General features: G+C 44.8%; 1 long non-coding RNA gene across 1 annotated transcript in view; it reads left to right on the top strand.

Annotated features, from left to right (window-relative positions):
• Nucleotides 1-21,361, top strand: part of LOC311253844 — a 43,855-nt gene that overhangs the window by 6,321 nt on the left and 16,173 nt on the right. The window lies entirely within an intron of this gene.

The raw sequence follows: 21,361 nt of genomic DNA, 5'->3' as shown, positions 1-21,361 counted from the left end.
AAACTCCAGCAGGTGGCGGGGCTGTTTTTTTCTCCTCACTTGTGGGCGCTGCATGTCAATGCTAAGTGACTCACACATGTCACTGGCACAGTCCCAGATTTTTGTCCATGTTTCAGCATTGCGTTTGTCATTGAGGGCATCAACAACTGCAAAGACCAGGTCAATGGCAGATGCCAGCTCCAAATCTGTGGCCTGTAGATGATCAGATAAGGTTTTTGTGAGACTAAATATGCTCTCCAGCATATAGATGTGCAGAACAAACTGTGCATCAATAAGTCCAATCAGTGATTTCGCTTCAGTAGCTCTATGAGCATTCGTCTGGTTGCTCACATCCACAAGAGTTGCTAAGATATAAGGGATTGTTCTTTTTATTGCCCACAGTGTAGAATATTGGCAGGCCCATCTGGTATCTGATAGTCTTTTCAGTTCTGCTGTTCGTTTAGTGGGCTCGAGTTCTTGCTGTTTCTCCATGAACACCTTGTGTGTCACTGCCCCAGAAAAAAAGTTGTACAGCATCTGGACTGTTGCAAAGCATTCTGCAGCTGGTTTCACATTATGCACACAGTCAACTAAAACTAAGTTTAGTCTGTGCGCTTCGCAATGGATGTAAAGTGCATGTGGCACTTCTTGGCGAAATTTTTCCTGGACACCGTTGTTGCACCCGGACATGACAGATGCCCCGTCATAGCACTGTGCAATGCATGCATTTTTGTCTATGTTGCACTTAGCCAATGTCTGTTTAACTGACTTGAGTAAAGACTGTGCATCCAAGCCATCTGCAGGGATAAAGTCCAGAAACTCCTCATGAATGTTGTCATTATTTAGGCAACGCAGAACAACAGATATCTGCTCTTTCTTGCTCACATCTTTTGTTTCATCCACCATTAGAGCAAAGTGCTCTCCTAGCTTAACCTCGTTGCTTACTTGTTCTCTCACCATGCTGGACATAATATCAATCAGCTCATTTTGAATATCATGGTGCACATATTTAGCATTACCGGGTCCACTAGATAATTTCTTTGACACAGTACTGTCAAATTTCCCCAGCAGATTTAACAGTTCAAGGAAATTACCTCTGTTGGTGGACTGCTCATCCTCTCTGTGCCCCCTCTGTCCAATCGTTTGACAAGCTGTAAACTGCAGTGACTCCACCACTGCTTGCATGTACTGCCTGTTTTCTTGTACAATCTTGCTATGTCCAGTATCAAGGTGCGTCAAAATCCTCGACCCGCTTTTCTGTTTTTCCTTAAACTCACACCATCCTTCCATGGCTAGTCTGTGAGAAGCACTTGCATTGTGCTGAGCCAGTTTCTCTGCTCCTTTTCTCCAGTTTGTGAACCCGGCATGGGTGAAGCTCTTTTCTGTGTGACTCGGCCCATGGCCAAGGTGGTGGAAAAAATGCCTACAGGCATGGCAAATGGCCTCATCAATTGACAGCGAGTATTGCAGCCACGAATACTGTTTGAACCACAAGTAGTTAAAACTCCTTAAAGTTGGCTGGGAATAGGATCCAAATCTCTGACGCATGTATGACTGGAGTTGAGGCCGCCTCGGTCCCTCTGCTGGGTCTTGGCTCAAATCCACAGGGCCACCAAGATTCCTGCCGCCCGTGACCACAGTTTCACCGCTCGTTGAAGCACGCCCTTCCATCTCGGCACCGTTCTCATTTTCGTGTCTGTTAGCATTACCTCTGGTCTCAGAGTCAGAGTCTGTTGTTGTTGGAAATAAACCCTCTGCGGATGCAGCAGTCGCCGCTGATTCCGCTGACGCCGTTCCAGTTAATGCCTCTTCCTTGTCTTCATCCTCCCCTTCATTCTCATTCTCCACGTTTGGCACCATCACTCTATCCTCCATGCTGGCGCTGGAATGTGTGTGTGAATCGCCGCAACCGCCATCGTCCACTCTCACTCATTTTTTTGGGATAACGAAAGTAAATCGGTCCATGATGCTAACTCGCAAGCTAGCGGTTAATAGCCTACGCCAAGCAACGTCAAAAGGTCAAATGTAACGTGCCGTCTGCGTGCGAAACCAGCCAATCAAATCACGTGACACAATAGCAGCAAGGGTCATCATCATTTAAAAAAGTTATGCCGGTGGCGGCAAGGAAGTAGATCCGATGATTAAATGGCTCCTCGGGATCCCCCTGCTCCATGTTGATCCATCTGAAGATCCCTGAGAACCTCTTCTCTAAAGACTTTTTTAGTGCTCTAACTATTGTCACAATCTGCGGCAGCTGCACTTCCATCTTGTTGAGGTAAGTTCCAGGACGGTGGGGACCAACATGCTGATGGTAACCACAATATCTCCTTCTGTGAGGTCTGTTGCCTCAGAAAAAGGCTCAAGCACAGTACAAAGGTCTTTCAGCTTGGGCCCATTCTCGGACTGAAAACGCAATATTTTCTGTATCACATTCGCTGCACATTTCTGTGACAGCCCTGTGGTATTGCTAGCTGCCGGGATAGATTTATTAGCCCCAAAGTGGGTCTCAAACATGTCTCTGACCTTAGAACTGCTGTGAAGCAGGGTTGTGAACTTGGTGGCCTTAGCAATGGCTCTTGCAATTACCTTCACTTCTTTCATGCCATCACTGACGACCAGTTGGAGCGAGTGTGCGAAGCAAGACAAGCGTTCACCTGATGACCACGGCTGTTCAAAGTCTTCTACGTCCTCCCACATCATTTCATCATCAAGGTCATCACTGTCACTTTCAGGTTGCTCTGAGTCTGGCAATCTCACTTTAAGGGCCCGCTTCATGTTGGATATGTTATCCGTCAGAATGAAGCTTATTTTGTTGCTAATGCCATACTCCTCAATAATTTCATCAAATTCTGAGGTGATTCGTGTCTTGTACTTATTTGTACCTCGTAATACAACAAACGGACCAGAGACCAAGACGTGTAGTTGACTCTTTACTGAAGCATCACTTCCTATCTGAACACTTGCGCATGCGCGCTCATTACATATCCAAACCTGCTCACTACATCTCCCCCTTTAAACTGAGACTTTCCACTTCTTTATAGAAAACTGAAATCATATGCTATTAAAGCCTAATGCAGATTTTACCTTCTACGCAGGGGAACAGATGACATGTTAACCATCACTGTAAACATGAGCATATATGTAAACTGGTTAGATTAACTGGTTGATTTCAATGTTACATCACTTATCACATCTCATTTTCTCTCTTTTTTTTTTTTTTTTTTTTGAACATTAAGGTAAGTACATAACCTAACTGAGAGGTAGGGTAGACTGCCTGATCCTCTCTGTTGTGGTATGGAGTTTATTCTGCTCCATGTATACACACAACACTAAACTACAAATTCAGTCTTTTCACAGGCTTGACTTCCCTGCCAGCCCTGGTGTGTTGTGCAGAGTCTGGCTGGTCCTTAGACGATGAAGGCACCACTCTCAGGTGAGAACGGTTTCTCCGGAGACTGCCGGTGGAGGTTTGAACCACATAAGAGCGTGGTGTCCCTGCTGAGCCAGAGACGACTCCTGTGTGTGTTGTGTTCCGTATCCAAACCTTCTGACCTGGCTTGAGAGGTGGTGTCTCCCGTGCTCTGTGTCGTCTGTTGTATCCCTCAGCCTGTTGTCTTTTCAGCTCCTGGTCTTTCAACTCAAAAGCCCTTAAGTCCGGCCAGGCTGGTGTGAGGGTGTTTGGACTCACCGGAAGGGGTGTTTGAATGTTTCGCCCCATCAGGAGCTGTGCAGGTGATACTCCATGAGCAAGAGGAGTTGCTCTGTACGTCATGAGTGCTTTGTGAGGGTCCTCACTCTTCTGCAGCAAGGCTTTGACAGTTTTTACTGCCCGTTCAGCTTCCCCGTTGCTTTGTGGGTAACGGGGGCTACTGGTTACGTGTTGAAAGTTGTAATCCTTAGCAAAATCTGCAAACTCAGTGGCAGCAAACTGTGGTCCGTTGTCTGTGACGAGTGTATCCGGCACTCCGTGGCGGCTAAAGATGGCTTTCATCTTCTCGATCACAGCTGTTGCTGAAGTGCGTGTAAGATTGACAACTTCAATGTAACGTGAATAATAATCAATGACAACTAAGTACTGACCCTTCTTCCACTCAAATAAGTCAGCTGCTAGCCGCTCCCAAGGGCGTGAAGGCAAGGGTGTGGTTATCAGAGGTTCTGTGGCATTTTGACACTCTTTAGCGCAAATTTCACACTGACGTACTTTCTCTCTGATTTGTGTGGTCAGCCCTGGCCACCACACTGATTCATGCGCCCTGGCCATGCATTTCACCATGCCTTGATGACCCTGGTGTAGTTTGTCCAAGATGTCGTTTTGCATGCTTAATGGGATCAGTATCCTGTTTCCTTTCATTAGCAGGCCATCTACCATCAGCAGGTCATTTCTGTATTGCCAGAAGGGCTTTAACTGTGGTGCCGAACTGTTTCTTTCCCACCCTGTGTGGATCAGGGAGGACAGCTGCTTACACACGGGGTCTTCCTCCTGAGCTCTCCTTATTTGTAGCAACTTCTCAGGTGAGGCTGGGAGCTGCTGAATGACCTCCTGGATATGAGCGTTCACGTCATTCTGAAGCACAAGGTCATCCTCTGTTGCTGTCGACTGTAGTGGCGCTCTTGATAAAGCGTCGGCTGCCACTAGGTTTTTTCCTGGTACGTGTATGATCGTGTAGGAAAAACGCATAAGTCGTAACCTAAATCGCATGATGCGAGGTGGGACGTCATCAAGCGGCCTTGAGCTGAGGAGACTGATCAACGGTTTGTGATCTGTTCGCATCACAAAGTGCAGACCCAGGAGGTAAGTCTGAAATCTTTCGCAAGCCCAGGTGACTGCAAGGGCCTCCTTCTCAATTTGGGCATATCTGCGCTCTGTCTCAGTCATACTGCGGGATATGAAAGCCACTGACCTCCAATCTCCTGAGTCTTGAAGCTGAGACAGCACCCCTCCTAACCCATACGAAGAGGCGTCTGCTGACACTCTTGTCGGTTTGTCTGGGCTGTACTGGGCAAGGACAGCAGATGAACTGAGCTCGTCTTTCACTCTATCAAATGCACTCTGCTGCGCTGCTCCCCACATCCACATGTTTTCTGCTTTCAGGAGTTCTCTAATAGGTCCTGTGAGCTCTGCAATGTTAGGTGAGAACTTTCCCACATAGTTGACCATTCCCATGAAGCGCTTCACATCGGACACGTCTGTCGGTGGTGGCATCTCCCTAATCGCTCTGATCTTCTCTGGATCTGCATGTGTGCCTTCTGCACTCACAACATGTCCAAGAAATTTGACCTGCTTCACGGCAAACTGACATTTGTCATTTAGAGTGAGGCCATGCTGCTGCAGTCTTTGCAACACTTTATGCACTCTCTCATCATGTTCTGTGGGGGTGGCACCGAAAATCAGGATGTCATCTGCATGACATAAGGTTCCCTCCAGGCCGTCCAGCAGTTGCGTCAATCTCTTCTGGAAGTGCTCAGGGGCCGACGATATACCAAAAGGGAGACGATTAAAGCAATAACGACCAAAGGGCGTGATGAAGGTGGTGAGTGGGGCTGAAGCTCTGTGCAAAGGCACCTGCCAAAAACCAGCAGTGGCGTCCAGTTTGGAAAAAATTCTAGCTCCGGCTAGTTTAGCTAGTGTTTCATCAACTGCTGGAAGAATATGTCGCTCCCTGCACACATTTTCATTCAGGCGGGTTAGGTCAACGCATATTCTAATTTTTCCATTTGGTTTTGGTACTACAACCATACCTGAGCACCACTCTGTAGCTTCCTCTATGGGAGAAATAACACCCATTTCCTCCATCCTTTTTAACTCTTCTTGGACTTTTCCCCTTAATGGCAATGGCACGCGACGTGGCACAGCGAGGGCAAAGGGAGAGGCATTGTCTTTTAGTTTAATTTTGTATTCTCCCTGTAGCTTACCTAAGCCAGTGAAAACTCTGGGATATTGTTCTTTGTAGCTTGTTTCCGCTGTTGTGATAGCCTGTACTGGATTGAGCAGGTCAAGGTCTTGTATAGCAGGTAATCCCAGCAAAGGAGTCACTAAACCTGGCACAACGTACACCTGCTGCTTTGCTACAGTTCCATTATGGCTAATCTCTGCAGTAAAATGTCCGTTTACCTCTATGGGAGCGTTGCTTGGTCCACACAGTCTTTTGGTTGTCGGTAACAGCCCCCCGTGTAGCTTTTTTGAGTACAAGCGTGCTGGGATAGCTGTCACTGCGGCGCCCGTGTCCAACTTGAACACCATCTGCTGGCCATTCACTGCAACTGACTTCTGCCAACATGTGTCGGATTTTGTACAATTCACTGTGCCCAGGAACAATGACTCAACTCTCTCATCCAAGTCACTTTCTTTAATTTCCTCCATTCTCATTTTAGTTTTACAGACAGCGGCGAAATGTCCCTTTTTCTTACATTTCTTGCACTCAGCAGTGCGGGCGGAACATGCATTGAATGAGTTTTCATGTATCCTTCCACATCTGCCACATTTATCATTTGCATAATTTTGCACTGTTCTTTCCTTCGGCTTAAAGCCACTCTTCCCATGTGGGGAGAATTTCTGTTTGAACTTGAATCCAACTGCATCCATGTTTGCCTCAGTGGCATCAGTGCTACTTCTTAATACAGGCTGTTGCTTTTTAATTTCCTCACTTTGTCGGATTTTCGTCGTAGCTTTCACAAGAGTTAGCTCAGAATCTAGCTGTAATTTCTCTGAAAGTGCGTGGTCTTTGATACCTACGACAAGGCGGTCTCTGATCATCTCATCTTTGAGAACTCCATACTGGCAATGCTCAGCCATTTTATGCACAGCTGTAATAAACGCTTCTGCCGTTTCTCCGGGCTCCTGGCGACGTTTGTTGAATTTAGCTCTCTCGTAGATAACGTTATGCTTGCAAATGAAATGCTTGTCAAACGCTTCTTTTACTTTGTCATAGTTTTTCTTGTCCCCATCCGACAGTGCTAACGTGTTCAGAACATCATCCGCCATATCTCCCATAGTGTACACTAGGGAGTTCCCTTGATACTCTTGACTTTTTTGATTAAGTCCTGCTGCTATGCGGAATCTTTCAAAGCGTCGGCTCCAATGTGGCCAACTACCAAAGTCTCCGAAGTCAAATGCTTCTGGTGGACTAATCGAAAATAGAGAATCCATTCTGTTTTACTTTCCGAAGGCTCCCCTCTGTATCATTGACCGATGTTGTGTCAACGTAGCTTCACGTTAGCTCTGCTAGTTCACTCACTTCACTGGAGTTGGCGAAAAGTTCTCTTCCCGTCGGTAAACTGCAACGAACCTTCCGTTTACTTGCGTCGGGTAGTTGCTTTCTTATCAGAGGCGAGGACGGTCACTTCTGACACCATGTCTTGTACTTATTTGTACCTCGTAATACAACAAACGGACCAGAGACCAAGACGTGTAGTTGACTCTTTACTGAAGCATCACTTCCTATCTGAACACTCGCGCATGCGCGCTCATTACATATCCAAACCTGCTCACTACAATTCGTTCACCACAGTGCTTCCCTGTGAAATGCCGACAATCCAGCAGAAAGGATTTTTAACTGTAGGAGTCTTTGTCTTCGCAGGCAATATGCGCAGTAACCCCAAGGAAGGAGCGAAGCCTCCTGTCAGACCAGAGGTCGGTTGTAAGCGCAACACTTGCCTGAGCTTCCACCGCTTTGATGATGTCATCCTTAACCTTACTGACTAGATAAGGTATCTGCTTCTCTGTCAAGCTGGTCCTAGACACAGGAGGGTATTTGCAGTCTATGACAGAAAGAAAGTGTCTAAAATTTGGATTTTCTACTAGAGACAGGGGCAGAGAGCATCCAATGACATGGTCCTGGAGGATGGCTTGTGTAATGGCCTGTTGCCTGGATGAATGGGCATATAAGTGGATTCTTTGTGCAAAGGAAGGTATTGTCTGCTGTGTGGTGTCTGCCATTGCCAGTGATGCAGGTCCTGCTTTGTACTCCAAGTACCTGCAAAATAGGGAAAGAGACATCTGTAAGACATCTGTTCATATTCAACCACAACCAACTGTCTTGCAAGTGATATGAAAATTAAGTGTACAGTCTGTAAGGGAAATTCTCCTTTGTGAGGTTGAGAGTTGCTAAATCTCAGAAGAATTGTAGACTCAGCGTGATGAATCGGATCTCTTTAATACATGCAGCATGGAGCGAAGACCTGAAGTGTTCTCTCCCGTCTTCCAAATGTTTCTGACTTAAACACAAAACAGAGTGGGGGGTTACAACATTTCTTCCCAGAACAATGACCCCTTGATGTTTGGTGGATCGTCTCTTTCCCAGGACAGTGACCCTTTTGATACTTCATTAGAATGTAAATTTCATCTACCATCTATCTTCCTGTAACACCCCAGACGAGAGGCAATTGTCTCTCGTCTGACTCTGACACTTACGGCAAAAGGGGTTTCTCCCCTTTTGCTCTCACATCCTGATATGGTGTTTACAGTATATTTCTTACTCAATGGAAAACTATTTAATTTCTCACAAGTCTAAACATCAGGTCTTTGCATTATGAAACCTAAATCCAATCCAGTATGACACATTAACAGATCATCTCTGTATTTGACTTCATCTTTTTGCATAACTGCAGCACTATGCCTGCTCCTCCTGTCAGCCAACTAACTCATGTGTATTGCTGCTGATAAGAAATGAAACCAATCTTAACAGAAAATACACTTCTGCTCTATAAGGTCTGATGTTGTTCTCTACAGAATCTGTAGCTTAAACCATTCTGCAGCTGTAGTGGCATGATAGGCTCATAGGGCCACACAGAAGTGGACTTAACCGTGTTAACCACATCACACATTATACATACATGTACCATAAGGCTGTGTGTGTGCGCGCGCTCTCACGGATTGACAGACTGTGTGCAGCGACACTGTGCCGTACCGTATCCACCCCCCCCCTTAAGACAGTGATGAAAGCCATGATCCCAAACAAAGAAAATACTTTCTTTATGTTTTACTGGATGACTGCGGTATGGAGAGTCCCACCATATGTGACGGCACAACACCTGACTTGGACATCAACTACATCGCATCTGTCACCACTATTGAAGAAGAACCCTGCTCAAGTCAGGACCCCAATGGCAGCGTAGTTGTTGGTGCTTTCCAAAAAAAAATGGCAAAAGAGTCTACAATAAGAGACACTTCTGTGTCTATTGCAGTAAGCCATATGCCAAAATTGCAAGGCATCTTGAAAGTGCACACCAAGATAAAATGGATGTGTCAAGAGCTCTTAGCTTTCCAAAGGGATCCAAAGAGAGAAAACAACAGCTAGAATATATTCGTCACAGAGGCAACTATGTTCATAATGCTGCTGTCATGGAGTCAGGGAAGGGGCAACTTGTCCCATTGAAACAGCCACCAAAAGAAGTGCAGGCAACTGATATCATGAGCTGTGCGTACTGCCAAGGACTCTTTACAAGAGAGGTTCTGTGGCGACGTGCAAATTTGTAAACTCAAGCCTGGGTCAATCAAACCAAAGCCCGGAAAGAACCGTGTTCAGGCTCTGTGTACATACACAGGTCTTGTGCTTTTGCATATGAACAGGCACTTGTGGGAAGTTTTCAGTGCTATGAATCCCAGTCCTTTCAAAGAAATTACAAAAAAATGGCCGCGTGAGTTTGGAGAGCACATGCTCAATAAAGGTGGGATGACAGCAAAAAATCAACAGTGCACTTGAGAAAAAATGTGTGAACTGGGACGACTGCTGGCTAATGCCAGGAAATTTACATATTTACATTACACAATTTACAATAACAAAGATGGAGGATTTTATTAATTATACCTAGAGTTGGTCAGAGCTGTCAAAGTGACATGCGGCTATGAGAGCAGCACAAACACTTTTGCCATTCCGTTACTTGCAACTAAACTTGGAAACTCTCTGGTAAAAGTCAGTAAGCTCATCAAAGCTCAGGCGCTAATATCCAATGATCAGGAACTTGTGAAGCATGCCACAGAATTCCAGCAAGTGCACAGTGAAAAGTGGAATGCAATGGTTTCTGCAACAGCACTGAGGAACATTGTTGAAGCCAAGTGGAATGCACCAACTGTAATTCCCTTTACTGAAGAAATTCAAAAAACGCATCGGTTTCTAAATGACTTCCAAGGTGAATGCAGTGGTGCGCTGTCCGAACGTCCTTCTACAAAGGCCTGGATAGATCTGGCAAAGGTCTGTTTAAAACAAACCCTGCTATTCAACAGATGCAGGGAAGGATGCATTTTTGTCAAGGGACACATCTGAGCCCCATGAGGATTTGAACTGGGCACTGTCTGCAGAGCTTTTTTCCACCTCAGACATTTCTCAACGATTATCATCAGAGGAAAGCGAGGCAGACCAGTTCCAATTCTTCTGACTTAAAAAATGCTCTGTGCATTAGACATCCTTGAGAGGCTTGAGGGGTTCTTAAAGACAATTGTTACATGTTTGCGAGACCTGCAGTTATGTCACACTTCCATGGTTCAGACTGCATTCGTGGCTTTGCAAATGCGTGTGGTGCAAAGTGTCCCAAGGCATTGACATCAACCAAACTGTGAAAGCATTCTGCGACCCTTTCAACAGTCCTGAACAAGACAGACACGGAGATGGACCAACTGGCCAACTTTCCACGACATCAGACTACATCGTGAGTTCTATCGACTCGCTGAGAAGACGCTGCAACTCGCGAAGATCAGCAAAGTTTTTATGGCACTTGAGCAGGAAAGATTGGTCGAGTTCCATGACAAGAATTTGAATGAAATCACAATTGATCCAAATAGTATGTTTGATTTCCATTCTCCTTTGTCTACCATTCTTTTTGTTTGACCAGATTTATAAGCTTGGTATGTCTCCTGCAGACAAAGTTCTGGGTAGTGTTGATAAAGATGGGTGCAGAGAGGAAGGAAACCATTCACCTTCTATTGATGGTATTTTTTATTTAGTTTTTAAGTAGGTTGTTGTACCATTTATTTTTGTCTCATATTCAAGATGACGTCTTTTATGGTACATTTCCTCACAACGTTCAAATACATTTGCAAATTAACACAAATATAGAATTTTAAAACTTTAATCTTTTATGGCACTGAAGTGTTTTGACACTTTATGGTCAGCATTGTTACAGCACAACTGAAGAACATATCTGACTAAATTATGTATTTCAGCAGAAAATAATGTTGCAGGTAATGAGGGGGATAACATCCCACTAACACGCAAGAGACGCAAACAACCATCAGCAGAGGATGGCGCATATTCTGGAGATGGTGCTGTAAGACCTTCTTGCAAAGGTGAATTTTTACACAAGATCAGTAGATGAAAAGCGTTTGAAAATAAACAAAAGATTCCTTCCATCTTTTCAACCCTGAGTTTGGGGGTGCAGAGGCATTGTTGCTGATCAGGTAGAATAAAACAGTCACAACCTGGTATAGTTTACTGCAACCATTACTTTTACTGAAAATATTTGAATTACATTATCCCAATTCTGCTTAAATTCTTCAGTAACATTTGCAGTGAAAGATATTTCCTTGTAAGTGTGATATTATTTATTTTACTTTAAGTATAGGTAAAGTAAAAGATCAGAATACTACGCCCACCACTTCAACCAAAAATATAGAAATATAGACACTGCATTGGCTGCTGGATTGTACCTCAACGTCGCCGCCATATTTGACCTGGCAAAGACTCGCCTGTGCACGAATACAAATAAACAAGGGAACTGTGGTTTTTCTGGGTGAAAAGTGCTATAGCATTGTAATTTCTCAACTGGTTTTGAGAGTAGTAAAAAAATAGTAATAAACCATTGAATATAAAAATGGCTCATTGAAATTAGTTGAGAAATTCAAATGTTATAGTGCTTTTTAATCATAAAAAGCTCTGTAAGCTTTACTTATATACATTTACAGGCCAGTCTTGCCCAGTCTGATATGGTGGCGAAATTGATGTATTGCGGTAATAAACCAAAGTCAGTGCAGCATGTACATGTACATGCCTTTTGTAAGCAACATTAACACGTCAGACTAAATAAGAGCTTGAGTCCCTGTGAGCTTCAATAGATTAAACAGTGTTTAAAAGATTGGTTAATTGAGCCTTTTTTCAGGTAAATACTGGATGTAATTCAGTGACAGTGAAGAAGTTGATTGTAAATCAGTTCTACAACATTCAAATGCATTTGCAAATGATGAATGCAAATACAGAATTTTAAAACTTGAATCTTTCATAGCACTGAAATGTTTTGACACAGTTTTTTTTTTTATGGTCCGCATTGTTACAGCACAATTGAAGTATTGTCTTGTGACGAAGAGGACATCGTCACCTTGCTTTGCACACATGGCACCACGCACTTTGGACTGAGTGTGACTACAGTTTAATAATTGCACAGACACTTTAAGAGGAGCACCAGCACTTTATTGGAGATTTGCACAATACATTTTAACACTATTTTTTGCACATTTGTATGGATATGTTTATCGTATTTATTGAACGTTTATTGTCCTTGGTCGGGTCTTGGTATTGCAGGTGGGTGCTGTGTGTGCCACGCAGCTCCACCTAGAGCAGAGGGACAGAGGGTTAACAGTGCATAATAATTGTTAATTGCTTCAACAAGGAGCTAAGCTAAGAATTTGTATTGTGTTGCTCAATAAGTGCATGCAGTGAAGAAGTCAAGTGTGTTGTGTACTCACCAGTCTTGTCTTCAGGGTGTGCAGTCAAAAGGCTTCCCCCAGTAAAAAGGTATCCAAGCGTAAATTGGTGTGGGGGTGGTGGATGTGTGTATTGTATTTTAGTAAATGTAATATGAAGTGGGATGTGTATTTTTTTTGTTAGGGGAGGCAAATGAGGGTGTGTATATAGGTTACTGATTAGGTAGTGTAAATATAGGAATAAAAATGGTGGATTAAACATGTTGATAGGCAGTGGATCCCTGTGGATGGAATCTTCCAGGGTCATTAGCTGTGACACCAGCTGTCGTACTGATGTGTTTATGCTGTTTGCTGAGATGGAGGAATAAAGAACCACCTCTGTGACCCACCTTAAACCTGCCTGTAGATCATTTTTTGCTGCACCATCCAGCCGTAATTGTGGTCATTCTCACAAGTGGTGTCAGAAGCTGGGGCCCACGTTACAGCAAAGGATGCCAAGGCAGGGGAAGAAAAATGTCCAAGAAGAACCAGATGAGGGGCCCTGCGGAGCAGGTGCTCCAGACACCATGACGGATGCTAAAACAGAAGACAAGCTGGATGAATTAGCAGGTATGGTGAAATCACTCATGCGAGCACAAACGGAGAGAGACCAGCAAAGAGAGAAAGAGTCCTCACTTCAAGAACAGCGATGGAGACGCATGCAGTATCAAGTCTCCCAAATGCAGCAACAAGTTAACATGAGGAGAGAAGAACAAAGAACAGAGCCGGACACTATGGATGAGAGTCAGCGCCCACAAATAAATGATGAAAATTATGGTGATTTTGATGACCCAGATGAAATGATGAGCCAGGCAAGTTGGGTTGTCAGACAGAGGGAACTCAAGCTACTGCCATTATGTCCAGATGATGACATTGAGCATTTCTTAACAACATTTGAGAGAATGGCCCAGGTTTGTCACTGGCCTAAAGATGGATGGGCTGTGCGTCTGGTCCCTCTGCTCACCGGCAAAGCCCGCATGCTTGTGTTCTGATGGACATGAAAGAATCTGAAAGATATGAAAAAGCTCCCCAGACAAGAGGACATCTTCCAGACCCGCTGCATCCGGAAGGCTAAGAGAATTACCAGAGACAGCACACACCCTGGTCACTGCTTCTTTGCCCCGCTACCCTCAGGAAGGCGCTACAGAACACTGAGCGCCCCCACAACAAGACTAAAAAACGCCTTTACCACAGAGCTGTTACACTACTGAACTCCACCCCCCTCCCACACTGAAACCCCCCCCCATCAACACACACTTACACACACACATTGCACTACTGGTCCCTTTAAGGCTTGGACTTCTTTGCACACATTTTAATTATTGTTATATTGTTGATTGTTTTCTTTATATTTTTATATTTATTTATATGTACAAGGCAGCTGGAAGGCTACTCCAACAAAATGTCATTGCCTCGACAATGACAATAAAGACTATTCTATTCTATTCAAAGTTAAAGCAGCAATTCTGGCAAAATATTAAATTACACCTGATACTTACTGCAGAAGATTCCGGTCCCTCAAGTTTGAGCCTGGTGAAACTCCAAGAGAGCTGTATGTGCATCTAAAAGACCTTTTTTGCAAATGGGTTAAGCCAGAGAAATCAACAGTTAAAGAACTAGTTGACACTATTATTCTTGAACAGTTCCTGAGGATGGTCCATGCAGAGCTGGAGATCTGGATCAGAGAGCATGACCCCAAGACAGCAGAGGAAGCTGCACGCCTGGCCGGCATCGTCACATCAGCCAGAAAAGGAAGCTGAGCTGCCACCTTTGGCTGGGAGAACCACCAGGTCCATTCAAGTAAGTCCTCTGGGGGTAAACAGGGGCTTGGTCAAGTCACGAGGTAGATGGTTTTCAAGTGATGGGCAGTTTACTCCCCAGGCCACAAGCTATGCTAAAAGTCGATGTCAGGTGTTACCACTGTAATGGTTTAGGGCATAGAAAACCATTTTGCCCAGCTTTGAGCCACACTAAACCATCTTTCCTTTATTCTGCTCCAAGGCCAGCTACAGTGGGTACAGTGAGGGACGCAGGCCATGCAGCCCCAGTTCTGATCAATTGAAAGCGTGAAATAGCATTACTTGACTCTGCAGGTTTTCAGACTGTAGTTTTGTCCGGTTTGGTCCCCAGAGATAAATGGAGTAAAGACAGATCACGGATAAGCTGTATTCATGGAGATGAGCATGTTTATCCTACAGCTGAAGTTTATCTGACTGTGGGGGGGGGCAGACTTTAATGTTGCCTGTGGCATTAGCTCCAACATTGCCATACACTCCAGGCCAGTGGTTCTCAACCTTTTTAAGTCGCGACCCCCAATTCAATATGCACTGCTGTCCGCAGTTGAATACATTGTGATCTCGTTGATCTGCTCTGTACATGCGACATCTATTGCACGTCTGTCCGTCCTGGGAGAGGGATCCCTCCTCTGTGGCTCTCCCTGAGGTTTCTTCCGCATTTTTTTTTCCCTGTTAAAAGGGCCTTTTTTTGGGGGCAAGTTTTTCCCCACTCGAATCGAGGGTCGAAGGACAGAGGGTGTCGTCTCTGTACAGATTGTAAAGCCCTCTGAGGCAAACTGATTTGTGAATTTGGGCTATACAAATAAAATTTGAATTGATTTGACCCCCCCCCACCCCACCCACACACAATCAATACACCGTAGGCTACGTCGAATTTACAAATCAGACAAGCACTTATGATCACACTTCAGCTATTAGTTTCTTTATCATTTTATTTTGAAACACTTTTGAATATTTTCAAACAAGAGTCTGACTTTTCACGTGAGTTACAGACCGACGATGGTCGCTACATCCCATCATATTGCTGGTAGTTGAGCCGGTTAAAATGTAAACAATTAACGCAAACTTTTTTTCTTTTTAATGAAATAAAATGATAACCAGCACATGCTAATTAGGAAGCCTTAACAAAACACACTGGGGAGAAAAACTGCCCATGTTTCATTTTAAACATCTATGTTGCTGAGAGCTTAAACATGAAAAAGAACGTCATAACATTGTGTCATAACAACAACTTAACAAGTTTTGTTAAAACAAACTCCTAACTCTATAAACGTTGTCTTCTTTTTTTTTTCTTCACAAAGCCAAATAGCTGCAACCACTATGTAATGTGATGGCTGGGCCTTTTGTTTGCCTCTTGTTTGAACAGAGCAGCTGCATTCTTGGCTTTATGTTAGACACGGCCACGCGAAGATCACTCTCAACTCTGAGGAGTCGTGATCTGTATTTGTTTTTCAGTATTCATCTGTATTTTGTTGTCATTCATCTGTATTTTGTTGTCAGTGCAGAAAAGGTCTTTTCACACAGATATGTGGATGCAAATGGAAATAGTACATCGGTTGCAGCTTTTGACAGTGCTGCGTACTTTGTTGCTACTGACAACCAGGACTCTTCCAGTGCGCATGCCGAGATAGCAGTCTGTAACGTGCGGTCAGAGGAGAGATCTAGCAGGGCGTCCTGCAGCTCTGATGGCAGGTGATGTGCGGTGGAGGTGGTGAAAGGCTGGCATATCCAGTCGTACTTTTCCGGCGTGTCATCATTTGGGAAGTACTTATTGAAACTTTCAAGCAGGCTTCTGAGGTGAGAGGCAATAATTCCTTTCATAGTTTGAATGGTTATGTCGTAACTCTCCATAAAGTCATCAAGCTCAGGGAACATTTCAACACTTCCCCCTTGCACTCGCACAGCCCACCACTTCAGCTTTCTCTTAAATGCCATGACCTTATCAGAGAGAATAAGGACATTTGTGTTTGGGCCTTGTAGGGACAAGTTTAAGCTGTTTAGTTTGTCAAAAATGCTGGCTAAATATGCGAGGCTCGTGACCCACTTTGGGTCAGTCAGATAGTCAGCAAGGGGAGAACTACAGTCTGATAAAAATATGCGGACCTCCTCACGCAGTTCAAAGAGCCTCGTTAAAACTTTGCTGTGAGAAAGCCACCTGACCTCTGTGTGAAAGAGAAGTCCTTCGTGGTCTGATCCCATTTCATGACAGAGTGTGGCAAAGAGTCTGCTTTGCAGTGGCCGTGATTTAATGAAATTGACAATCTTAACTGATGTTTGGAGGACACCTGCCAGCAAGTGCTTCCCTGTGGATCATACAGTGCAGAAATTTCACATGGGGGCTACCTCTAACACGCAGGCCCTCAAACCTTTTCTTGCCCCCTGCATAGCTCCAGCTCCATCTGTGCACACAGAGACACAGCTCTCCCATCTCAGTCTCTCTTTTTGTATGTTACTGTTGAGCTTGTTGAAAATGTCCCGTCCAGTGCATGTTCCCTCCATTGATGAGCAAAACAACATGTCCTCGTAGCTGTACCTCACAAAGGCCAGCAGCTGCGCATCTCCTGACACATCTGTGCATTCATCAATTTGCTCTTCCTCACTCTGTCAATGAGTTGCTCTTTAATGTCATTTGCTATGTCCTGAATGCGGCGCCCCACGGTGTCATTTGACAGGGGAATGGTTAAAGAGTGTTAGATATTTTCTCCCCATGCATTGCTCTTGTGATTGCTACAGCTGCGGGACGGATGAGACTCTCCGCAATCGTGTGAGCCTTTTTCGATTGAGCCACCAGATATGCGACCTCATATGAAGCTGCCAGGGCCTTAGCAGGGACTGTAGAATATTCACTCACCACTGTTTTTTGCCTTTTTAGTTCTTGCTCCCTGCGCTGAAAAAAATCAATTGGCTTATAAGTTAAGCTGCTGTGTTTTGTCTCTAAATGTCTTTTTAGTTTTGCTGGCTTCAAGCTCTCAGTGCCATATGTTTCTCAGGTGGTGGTTCTGGTGGCTGATCTTGGGACCCCTGCTGCTGCTGCTGACTGTCTTGTGCTGGAACACTTTTTCTTTTAAGCCATCGCTCCATTTTTCCAGCTAGCAAACTTGCTGCAGCTGTGGCTAAAACAACAACGCGCCTTTTTTCTCTCTCTTTTTCTTTTTTTATTTCCCCCCACGGTGAGAGGCGGGGTAGAGAGAGAGCCGTGTCTGTATGTGTGAATGAGAAGGGCAGACATGCAACTGGTTTTGAGTAATAAAATGCCTGTTTGAGACCAACCGCTCGTCGTCCTTGTAACATCCGGTTGGACGCTCATTATTTTGCGCATTTATATTTTTCCAAAATGATTTGGCGACCCCCAGAAATCATCTCGCGACCCCAATTGGGGTCAGGAATGGCTGCTCTAGGCGATGATGTACCCACACTCTATGACCTTATGACCCCGCCAATATGCAAACCTGACGGGAGCAGTGAGGAGGATCAGAGTTCAGTAGCCGATTTCAGTGAGCCATTGAGTGATTCAGTCACATTGCCTGTGTCACCACCAGAGTGCAGAGGGAGTCCTCAGAGAGCTGCCTTTCTTTGAGGTAGACTGGGAAGCAGGGCCAGTTAAACCTCACAAGTCACAAGCACAGTGAAGACGGGAGAAGCTAAAGGGTTCACTTAGACAAGGAGCACAAAGCTCTCCTTAACCACCAGAACTGCTTGATTTTGAGTTTCCCCCAGATTTGAGCTCACTGCAAAAACAAGATGTGACACTGAAGCAGTAGTTTGAAAAGGTGACAGATGTGGAGGGTGTTCAACAAAATAACCCAAGCTGTTTAGATGATGACACCTACATGGTGAAGGAGGGTCTTCTCTATCAGAAAAGGGGAAAAAAATGAGACTTTAGCACTGCCACAACAGTTCAGACAGAGAGTTATGGAGATGGGGCATTCAATTCTATGGGCAGGTCACCTGGCTTTCCAGAAAACTCTGAACAGGATTGGAAGCTGCTTTGTTTGGCCAGGGATGTACACTCAAGTCTCTCAGTGCTGTGCTTCCTGTGAAACCTGCCAACTAACCTCTGCTAGAGGAGTTACACGTACCCAATTACAGTCTTTGCCCATCATTGATACACCTTTTGAGAGGATAGGCATGGACATTGTAGGCCCATTTGAGAAAAGTTCCTCAGGCCACCTTTACATTTTGGTCATGTGCGACTATGCCACACGGCACCCTGAAGCCTTCCCTCTCAGGTCTTTCAAAGCTAGACAAGTAGCAGATTGCCTTTTACAACTTTTTTCTAGAGTAGGCATACCCAAGGAGATTTTAACAGACTGTGGGACGGATGGGCTGATGGAGCGCTATAACCAGACACTGAAAAACATGCTGCGCAAGTTTGTGTCTCACACAGGTTCGGATTGGGACTGCTGGCTGCCATACCTGCTGTTTGCGTACAGAGAGGTCCCATAAGCATCTACGGGCTTCTCTCCGTTTGAACTGTTGTATGGGCACCAGGTGAGAGGACCGCTGGACCTGCTGAAAGATTACTGGGAGAGTTCGAAGCCAGAAGGAGAAAATGTGGTAGCATATGTGGTAAAAATGAGGGAGAGACTGGAGAAGATGATGGCGCTTGTACATGAACACATGGAGTCGGCTCAACAAAACCAGAAGGTGTGGTATGATCAAAAGGCCAGAGAGCGGGTCTTTCATCCAGGCCAAAAAGTACTGTTGTTGTTGTTGCCAACCAGTGAAAGCAAGTTGCTGACTAAGTGGCATGGACCATATGAAATCAGCAAACGTGCGGGTAAGGTCACACATGAACTTTTTATGCCGGACAGGTTTAAAAGATACCAGACTTTTCATGTTAACCTGCTTGAGGAGGTCCAGGTGCGTTCAGAGCCTGTGCACCAGCAGCTTTTGGTCCGTGAGGTGCAGGAGGAGGATACTGTTGACAAGTTCTTCCCAGCTACCACCACAACAGCAGAGGGCCCAGAAGTGGACCTGTCACATCTGTCTCTCACCCAGCAGGCAGAGGCGAAGCCCCTGCTTGACCCAGAACTCTTCAGGGAGACACCAGCTTTCACCTGACTGGTGCAGCACAGGATTCGGCTGAAGGGAGATGCCCCAGTGCAGTAGAAAAGCTACAGGATTCCTGAGCGGTTGATTCCTCTGCTGCAAAAGGAAATTAGGCTGATGTTGGAGCTGGGAATAACAGTGAGTGGCAGGCCCATTGTATTGATCCCAAAGAAAGATGGTACTCTCAGATTTTGTATTGATTTCAGATACCTGAATACAGTGTGCAGCTTTCGGTACATCACCACACTGGACCTCAGCAAGGGCTACTGGCAGGTTGCCTTAGCACCAGATGCCAAGGAGATGACAGCTTTCAGAACACCATTTGGTATGTATCTGTTTAAGGTCATGCCATTTGGTCTCCAGGGGGCGCCAGCCACGTTTTAAAGACTAATGGACCATGTTTTGAGGGATTTATCTGACTGTGTGGCTGCATATTTGGATGATGTAGTTATTTTCAGCCAATCATGGGAGGAGCATATGGTGCACCTGCAACAGGTGCTGCAGAAAATAGAGGCACCCCCATCTACCCCTCAGACACTGTCATTAAGTTTGCCGATGACACGACTGTAGTTGGCTTGATCTCAGAGGAGGATGAGACAGCTTACAGGCATGAGGTGGATCATCTCATACAGTGGTGCGGAGCAAACGACCTCATCCTCAACACCTCTAAAACCAAGGAGATGATCGCTGACTTCTGTAGGACTAAGGTGGAACCGTACGCACCCCTCCACATAAATGGGGAGACGGTGAAGGATGTAGAAAAGCTGAAGTTTCTGGGAGTCACACTGTCGAACCAGCTGGCATGGACGAACAACACCATGCAGCTGGTCAATAAAGCTCAACAGAGACTTTTTCCTGAGGAAACTGAAGCGGGCCAAACTACTCCTCAACTTCTACAGAAGCACCATCGAGTCCATCCTGACCACCAGCGCCACAGTGTGGTACGCCAGCTGTACAGCCGCGGAACGCTACAGTCTCTATCGTGTGGTGAAGGTGGCTCAGCGCGTCATCAGGTTGAAGCTCCCCGAACTGGACACCATTTACACAAAAAGGCTCAACAAGAAAGCCCTCAGCATCCTTAGAGACACCCCACACCCGGTCACTCCATGTTTGAGCTGTTACCATCTGGCAGAAGGTTCAGGACAATCAGAACCAAAACAAACAGACTAAGAAACAGCTTCTACCCCAGAGCTGTTGCCTACATCATCCCACTTCTATCATAACAGTCACTGTTATACACTGTAAAAAAAATTCTTGTCAAAATTACGGTGAAAAACTGGCAGCTGTGGTTGCCATTTCTTCACCGTATAAAACACAGAGATCTTGTATATGGATTTACGGTAAGGTATATTAAGACTTGTAGAATCAACATTTTCAAGATGTTACAATAAAGGGGAGTTACTGTTTAAATAACAGTGACACTCATGTAGGCTCATGGTATATAGCTGTATAATTCACAATGCAACCCTGTTGTTTTTTAAGTGAAATACTAACCATTCCACAGCATTCATTGGCCTATTTTACAGTCAATTTCTGTTAAAACAACAGAAATTATTTATGCCTTGACGGTATGACTGTTCAATTTACAGTATAAAGCATTTGTTTTTAAGGTGAATCTCTATTCATTCCACAGAATTTATAACCTTATTTTATGGTTCAATCCTGCTAAACCAGCAGCACAATTGTGTTGCTCAGGCGTAGGATTCACAGTTTATACATGTTGCATTTAAGTGGAATTCCCATAAATTTCACATAATTACCTCATTTAAGAGTCAAAAAGTCCTGTTAAAATCTGAAATAAGATTAATCTGAGAAATACCAGTACCTGTGGATGGCAGCACCACTGGACAATTAAGATTCATTC

The sequence above is a fragment of the Pagrus pagrus genome (assembly GCF_965226575.1).
Source record: "Pagrus pagrus genome assembly, contig: HAP1_SCAFFOLD_52, whole genome shotgun sequence".
In the NCBI taxonomy this organism is placed as follows: Eukaryota; Metazoa; Chordata; class Actinopteri; order Spariformes; family Sparidae; genus Pagrus; species Pagrus pagrus.
The sequence above is the reverse complement of the archived record's forward strand: the minus strand, read 5'-3'. Positions and strand labels throughout refer to the sequence as shown.